This window comes from Arachis stenosperma, chromosome 9 (genome assembly GCF_014773155.1).
Source record: "Arachis stenosperma cultivar V10309 chromosome 9, arast.V10309.gnm1.PFL2, whole genome shotgun sequence".
Classification (NCBI taxonomy): Eukaryota; Viridiplantae; Streptophyta; class Magnoliopsida; order Fabales; family Fabaceae; genus Arachis; species Arachis stenosperma.
In genome coordinates, this window is record NC_080385.1 from 81,846,325 (window position 1) to 81,855,130 (window position 8,806).

Genomic DNA, 8,806 nt, shown 5'->3' on the forward strand with positions numbered 1-8,806 from the left:
ATATGGAGGAGAATGGGGAGTGTGGGTTTCGGCCAAGGTATAGAAGAGGGGGTTGTGTTGTGTGAAAATGAAGTGGAATGGAGGGATTTATATAGGGAAAGGGGAGAGGGTAGGTTCGGCCATTCTAGGGTGGGTTTGGGTGGGAAAGTGTTTTTGAATTTTGAAGGTGGGTGGGGTTTATGGGAAAGAGTGGATGGATGTGAGTGGTGAAGTGGTGATGGGGAAGAGAGATTGAAGTGATTGGTGAAGGGTCTTGGGAAAGAGTGTTTATTGGGAGGAGAGATTCAGAGATTGAAGTTGTTGGGAAGTGTGACATGGGGCAGAGTGTTATAGGATTAGGAGGTAAGGTGAGAATATGTTAGGTGGGGATCCTGTGGGGTCCACAGATCCTGAGGTGATCCTGTGGGGTCCACAGATCCTGAGGTGTCAAGGAATTCCATCCCTGCACCAAATAGGCATGTAAAATGCCTTTGCATACCATTCTGGCATTTTAACGCCGAGGTGATGCACGTTCTGGGCGTTCAACGCCCATGTGAAGCATGTTCTGGGCGTTCAACGCCCATATGTAGCATGTTTCTGGCGTTGAACGCCAGTTCCATGCTTGTTACTGGCGTTCAGTGCCAGCTTTTCTCAAGGCACATTCCTGGCGTTCAAACGCCAGAATGTTGCTTGTTTCTGGCATTCAGCGCCAGATTCATGCTCTGTTCTGGCGTTGAACGCCAGCCAGATGCTCCTTACTGGCGTTGAACGCCAGTCTGTCCTTCCTCCAGGGTGTGATTTTTCTTCTGCTGTTTTTGATTCTGTTTTTAATTTTTATATTTTTTTTGTGACTCCACATGATCATGTACCTAATAAAACACAAAATAACAATAAAATAAAAATTAGATAAATAAAATTAGGTTGCCTCCCAACAAGCGCTTCTTTAATGTCAATAGCTTGACAGTGGGCTCTCATGGAGCCACAAAGGTGATCAGGTCAATGTTGTATAGTCCCAACACCAAACTTAGAGTTTGGATATGGGGTCTTAACACCAAACTTAGTGTTTGGTTGTGGCCTCCCAACACCAAACTTAGAGTTTGACTGTGGGGGCTCTTCTTGACTCTGAACTGAGAGAAGCTCTTCATGCTTACTCTCTTTTGTCACAGAGGGTTGGCCATGTACCTTAAACACAAGGTAGTCCCCATTCAATTGAAGGACTAATTCACCTCTGTTGACATCTATCACAGCTCCTGCTGTGGCTAGGAAATGTCTTCCAAGGATGATGCATTCATCCTCTTCCTTCCTAGTGTCTAAGATTATGAAATCAGCAGGGATGTAAAGGCCTTCAACCTTTACTAACACGTCCTCTACTATTCCATAGGCTTGTCTCAATGACTTGTCTGCCAATTGTAGTGAGAACAAGGCAAGTTGTACCTTAATGATCCCCAACTTCTCCATTACAGAGAGTGGCATAAGATTTATCCCTGACCCTAGATCACATAGAGCTTTTTCAAAGGTCATGGTGCCTATGGTACAAGGTATTAAGAACTTGCCAGGATCTTGTCTCTTTTGAGGTAAAATTTGCTGAATCCAGGTATCTAGTTCATTAATGAGCAAGGGAGGTTCACTTTCCCAAGTCTCATTACCAAACAACTTGGCATTCAGTTTCATGATAGCTCCTAAATATTGAGCAACTTACTCTCCAGTCACATCTTCATCCTCTTCAGAGGAAGAATAGTCTTCAGAGCTCATGAATGGCAGAAGGAGATTTAATGGAATCTCTATGGTCTCTATATGAGCCTCAGATTCCTTTGGATCCTTAATAGGAAACTCCCTCTTGCTTGAGAGACGTCCCAGGAGGTCTTCCTCACTAGGATTTTCGTCCTCCTCCTCCCTTGTGCATTCGGCCATATTGATTACATCAATGGCCTTGCACTCTCCTTTTGGATTCTCTTCTGTATTGCTTGGGAGAATACTGGGAGGAGTTTCAATGACTTTCTTACTCAGCTGGCCCACTTGTGCCTCCAGATTTCTGATGGAGGATCTTGTTTCACTCATGAAACTAAAAGTGGCTTTTGACAGATCAGAGACTAGATTGGCTAAATTGGAAGTACTTTGTTCAGAATTCTCTGTCTGTTGCTGAGAAGATGATGGAAAAGGCTTGCTATTGCTCAGCCTATTGCGTCCACCATTGTTAAAGCCTTGTTGAGGCTTTTGTTGATCCTTCCATGAGAAATTTGGATGATTTCTCCATGATGACTTATAGGTGTTTCCATAAGGTTCACCCATGTAATTTACCTCTGCTATTGCAGGGTTCTCAGGATCATAAGCTTCTTCAGAAGCTGCCTCTTTAGTACTGTTGGATGCATTTTGCCATCCATTCAGACTTTGAGAGATCATGTTGACTTGTTGAGTCAACACTTTGTTCTAAGCCAATATGGTATTCAGAGCATCAATTTCAAGAACTCCCTTCCTCTGAGATGTCCCATTATTTATGGAATTCCTCTCAGAAGTGTACATGAATTGGTTATTTGCAACCATGTCAATGAGTTCTTGATCTTCTGTAGGTGTTTTCTTTAGGTGAATGGATCCACCTGCAGAGTAGTCCAATGACATTTTCAAAAACTCAGATAGACCATAATAGAATATATCTAATATGGTCCATTCTGAAAACATGTCAGATGGACACCTTTTGGTCAATTGCTTGTATCTTTCCCAAGTTTCATAGAGGGATTCACCATCTTTCTGTTTGAAGGTCTGAACATCCACTCTAAGCTTGCTCAGCTTTTGAGGAGGAAAGAATTTATCCAAGAAAGCCGTGACCAGCTTATCCCAAAAGTCCAGGCTATCCTTAGGTTGTGAATCCAACCATATTCTAGCTCTTTCTCTTACAGCAAAAGGGAAAAGTATGAGTCTGTAGACTTCAGGATCAACTCCATTCGTCTTTACAGTCTCACAAATCTGCAAGAACTCAGTTAAAAACTGGTAAGGATCTTCAGATGGAAGTCCATAAAACTTGCAGTTCTGTTGCATTAAAGCAACTAGTTGAGGCTTAAGCTCAAAATTGTTGGCTCCAATGGCAGGAATGGAGATGCTTCTTCCATCAAATTTGGACGTTGGTTTTCTGAAGTCACCAAGCATTCTCCTTGCATTATTGTTGTTGGGTTCGGCTGCCATCTCCTTCTCTTGTTCTAATATTTCTGAAAGGTTACCTTTAGATTGTTGTAATTTAGCTTCTCTTAGTTTCCTCTTTAGAGTCCTTTCAGGTTCGGGATCAATTTCAACAAGAGTGCCTTTTTCCTTGTTCCTGCTCATATGAAAGAGAAGAAAATAAGAAAAGAAGAGGAATCCTCTATGTCACAGTATAGAGATTCCTTTATGTTAGTAGAAAAAGAAAAAGGGAGAAGAGTGAAGAAGAATGAATAGTCTGTATAAAGAGTAAGGATAGGGGAGGTGATAAGAGATTAAGAGAGGTGAAGAGAAGTGTTGGTAAATAAATAATTAAATAGAATAGAAAAAGAGAGGGAGAATTTCGAAAATAATTTTGAAAAAGGGGTTAGTATTTTCGAAAATTAAAGATAAGATACAATTAAATTAAAATTTAAAACAATTAAAAAGAATTTTTGAAAAAGAGAGAGGTATTTTCGAAAATTGAAGGAGAAGTAGTTAGGTGGTTTAGCTGTACGACAACTATAGCGAATTATATATCATTTTGAAGCCCCAGATGTTAGCTTTCGAACGCAACTAGAACCGCCTCATTTGAACCTCTGTAGTTCAAGTTATGATCGATTGAATGAGAAGAGGTTAGGGTTGACAGCCTTAGTAGTTCCTTCATATTCTTATATTCCTGCCACTTTTGCATGCTTCCTTTCCATCCTCTAAGCCATTCCTGCCCTGTAATCTCTGAAAAATACTTAACACACATATTACGGAATCGAATGGTAATAAGGGAGGACTAAAATTATCAAAATTAAGGCCAAAGAAGCATGTTTTCAATCATAATACAGAATTAGGAAGGAAAATCTAAAACATGCAATTTATATGAATAAGTGTGAAATTAGAGAATAAAATCCACTCAATTGAGCACAAGACTTACCACGAAATAGTGGTGCATCACGCGTCAACCATGCGTAAGCATGAGAAGGACATTCATGGCTAGGCGCACGCGTCACACATGCATACGCATGAGGAGGGAATTTGCCAGCGACGCGCACGTAACGATCACGTGCACACGACGACCACGCGCACGCGTGACGTTTGTCACGTGACCTCATTAAAGGGAATACGTTGGGGGCAATTTCTGAGCTTTTCAGGTCCAAATCCAACTCATTTCTGAGGCTATTTGATGCAGAATTCAAGAGTGAACAAAGGGGGAGCAATTAAATTAACTTAGCATCATGTTGTAGGTAGTTTTTTAGAGAGAGAAGCTCCCTATTCTCTCTAGAATTAGGTTAGAACGAATTAGGGTAATTTCTCTTAGATTTAAGGTTTAATTCTTGCTTTCATCTTATTTTCTTTATGATTTCTTGTTCTATTGTCTTGATTTCCCTATTTCTTCTTGTTAATTTCTCATTTTGTTTACTTTTATGTTCATGCACTCTTGTTAATTTTCATTATCTTTAATGCAATTTTGAGGTATTTTATGTTTAATGTACTTTCCTTAGTTGTTATTGTTAATTTCTTGCTTTGGGTAGTGGTAGATTTTATTATTTCTTGCAATTTATGATGCTTTCCTTTTATGCCTTCCAAATGTTTTATAAAATGCTTGGTTGGATGTTAGAGTAGCTTTTTGAGCATTCTTGGCTTGGAAAGAGAAATTAGGTACTCTTGAGTCATCAATACCCAATTTAGGTTGGTGATCTAGAGTTGTTAGTTAATATTATTTTCATTGACTCTAATTCCTTGGTAATTCAATTAGTGAGTTGATTAGGACTTTTGGATTGAGATTAACTAGTCCTATTTGACTCTCTCTCAAGTGAAGATAACATTATACCTTCTTCCTATGTTGGAGATGACTAAATAGGATTAGCTCTTGTTTATCATTGTATGATAATTAATAACTTGGATAGAAAGCCTATATCTATAATCCTTGCCATGAATGCCTCTTTTTATTACTTCCTTTCTTTAGTTGTTTGATTTACTTTTCTTGTCATTTATTTTCTTGCCCTTTTATCAACCAACCCCCCATGATACTCATAACCAATAATTAAGCACTCGATTGTGATTCCTAGGGAAAACGACCGGGGACTAATATGCTCGGTTGCTTTTATTAGGTTGGACTTGTGACAACTAAAAATTAAACTTTGATTGAGTGTTATTAGTCGGTTTGGAACTATACTTGCAACGAGGTTATTTCTCTTTTACCGAGAAAAAAATTCTAAACCGACGGTAATGCTCTTTCAAGTTTTTGGTGCCGTTGCCGGGGAGTTACAATGTGTGCTTGTTATTGGTTATTGTATATATGTTGATAGTGTGAATAGGTTTGCTCTTTATTTGTTTGCTTGTTTGAGTCACTAGTTAGGTTTTTGTTTTATTATCTCTTAATAGTTTTGTTTTTGTTTTTCCTCTTCTACTATGAATCACTTTGGCTATGAGTTTAGTTCAAACTATGTTGTAGGAAATGGAAATGAAAGCTTCAATGGAGGTTTGCATCAAGGATTTAGAAATCAAAGATGGGAGGAGCCTCAAGCATATAGACAACCTTCTTGGCAACAACCTCCTCCGGTTTCTTAGAGGTATAATCCAACTCCTAATGCATACCAACCTAATGGATGTGTTGACTCTCATTGTGGTTGTCAACCACATCCACCACATACATATGACTCCTTCCCTCAATATAGCCCTCAACAACCTTATTCACAAGCCTCAAACCACCATTCACCTCCATATGATCCTAATCCATATCCACTATACCAATCACCACATGAACCATACTTAGAGCCACCACCATTCCAACACCAATACTCATAAGAACCACCATTTTCTTATATACTACCTCAAGACTTTCACCAATATGAACCACCTCCCAACTATAATACCTTTCCCTCAAACAATGAACCTTCTCTTTCACCACCTCCTTCATTTGAGGAAGCTCTCCATGCCTTCATGCTAGAACAACAAAGAGATATTAGTTCTGATATACAAAGGCAAGAAGAGAAGCAAAAGGAGCTAAAGAAGCTAGAAGTCGTGGTCGCTACCATGGCGAAAGCCATCAACCACAGTGCCTCCCACCTAAGTTCATGCATCCCAAGTACTCCCATTGACGAATATGAAGGATCAACCAAGGAGCATAGTAAGGGAGTGAACTTCAAGCTTCAAGGTGAAGAAGAGAAGTTGAAGCAAGAATTACGAGAAGAGGAGGAAGTAGAGATAATTGAGCTGAAAGAAGTGGTTGAAGATTTGGAGATACTGAATACGAAGAGGAATCTCAAGTTGAAGAGCCCTCTTCCATGGTGTTTGAAAGTGATGTTAAGGAGGATGGTGCACAACCTCCAAGACATATTTTGAATGAAGAATTGGAAGAAGTGGAGCAAGCAACAAGCCCTCCTATTTATGATGATTCTGCACCAATATATGATCCTTTTGAGCTTGATGAATCCTTCTTCATTGAATTTGAAGTTGATGTTGAGGTAAATTTCACTCAACCTCTAAGATATGATTTGAGTGATGGGTAAGAGCTATAAGAAATTGGTGAGGAAGCATTTGAACGTGAGGAATCTTGGCAAGAGGTAGAGCTTGAAGAATCTTGTCAAGTAGTGCAAGCCCTTAGAAGAGGATGGACAGGAGTGGAATGTGCTCTATCAAGATCATTGGAAACACCTCTACCTAGGCCGCCATCTAATCCTTCATTTGAGTGGGTAAAACTTATCACTCTTAGCTTTATTATCCCACTTGAATTTGGTTTGCTTGAAACGGATGGTCAACTTAGGGCACTTTGTGGTATGATGCGTAAGAGAAAGATGTTTAGTGGTTGGCATTGTAAATCTAGGATCATTATGGTTGGAAGCTTAAAATTTAGGAGCAAGGATTGGTGCACTACTCAATTGAATGGGTCTAGGAGGATAGTTTGGTGCTAAGTGAGAATTCGGCTTGCTTACCACCCGGAGGGAATTACCATGATCAACTTGAAGACGGGTGTGAAAACAAGGTTTGGGATCACAGATTGCATGACGTGGATCAACTTTGGGAGCCCCAAGCTTGTGAAGAACCCAGTCAAGGCTTGATGCAAATAATTTGGAATGTTGGAGCTTATTGGTGATTCAAGCATTGGTGGAAGTTCAAGGATGAATTCAAGCACAAGCTACCTTGATGAGAGCTCCCCATAAGTCCAACTTAAGGACAATAAATAAAAGTGCTAGATGGGAGACACCCCACCATGGTAACATTTTTTTCATTTTTCTCTTTTGTACACATGGGTAAATAAGTTTAATTTCATGTTTAATTTTATTTTTCTTTGTTTATTTAGTAGTCTAGTATATTAAATAAGGTTTTATGGTGTTTTGGTAGATGTTTAGAGGTTTGGAATGCTTGGTTTGGTGCTAGAACTTGAAAAATTTCGAAAAACAAAGCAACCAGCCACGCGTATGCGTCACCCATGCGTATGCGTGCCCCCAAGTTTTCAACCCCTCACGTGTACGCCTCGCCCACGCGTATGCGTGACCACCAAATTTTCCATGCCAAGTACAAAAACCAGAGAGTTGCGTACGTAGTGTGTTGAAAATGTTCCTCTGGCATAATTCTGGCCCACGCGTACGCGTCACCCACGTGTACGCGTCATCTATCTCTCTGCACTCCCAGGCGTGCGCGTCGAAGATGCATATGCGTCGCACCTCACTTCTGCCATCCACGTGTGCGCGTGACATGACGCGTACGCGTGACTCACTACCCTGTCCCACCCCCTCCTTTTCCTCTCTTCTCTCCGTTTCTTTCCTTCTCTTCTCTTCTTTTCTTTTCTTTCCTTCCTTTAAACATCATCCAACACTACCAATCACCCTCTATCACCATCTCTTTTAGCTAGTTAGTTATTTAGTTATTTAGTTGGTTTAATTTTTGTTTAATTTTCTATCGTTCAAGATAAGTGTTAGATTATTAATTTTGTTTACTGTTTATTACTACTAATTACTATAGGGTGTTATTTTGGCATCATTTTTGTTAATAGTCAATGTTGGATTCAGTTCATGCCCTGGGTCGAGCTGTACGACCTGGGATGACTGAAGACAAGTCGACCAACCTGTTCAGATCAGGATTACCTGACTTCTTTATAAAAGAGGTTGGTCAAACCGCTACAGAGGCCCAAGAAGGCCCAAACAGAAGAACACGGCCCAAATCTAAAGGCAGCCCAAATCCTAGAAGGATAAGGGCGGTTCCTTAAAGATAAGAGGACTTCACTCAAAGATAAGATAAGATAACTATCTTATCTCAAGGGAAGATCATTCCACGCCATTATAAATACACTGGAGCACCCAGGTATAACTCATACGCTGATTCTACTAAAAAACCTGCTTAATACTCTTGCTAACTTAAGCATCGAAGTCCCTTGCAGGTACCACCAAGTCCAACAAGTCGAACACGGCGACTCCAGCCACCATCATCAAGTCGGACTCAACAGTGCCGACCAGTACAAAAGATCTCGTCCGAGATCGACCTACAGTTTCAGGTAACCCTCGGAACAGATTCTTTGTTGAGGTTATAATTTGTTACGTGGTTTTGAGTTCTTAATGCTTAATTGTGTGCATACCAAGTACTTGTACACTGCCTTCAAGCTTTCTAAATCTTTTGAATTGCATGTTTTGGCAACCATGTGATTTGATTTCATTATTTATAATCA

At 40.1% G+C, this 8,806-nt stretch overlaps 1 non-coding gene across 1 annotated transcript; it reads left to right on the forward strand.

The window, feature by feature from the left end:
• Window positions 1–2,653: 2,653 nt before the first annotated feature.
• LOC130953325 (small nucleolar RNA R71) lies at window positions 2,654–2,757 on the forward strand. The gene has a single exon (XR_009075496.1). It is a non-coding gene; the product is annotated as a small nucleolar RNA R71 (small nucleolar RNA).
• Window positions 2,758–8,806: the final 6,049 nt, after the last annotated feature.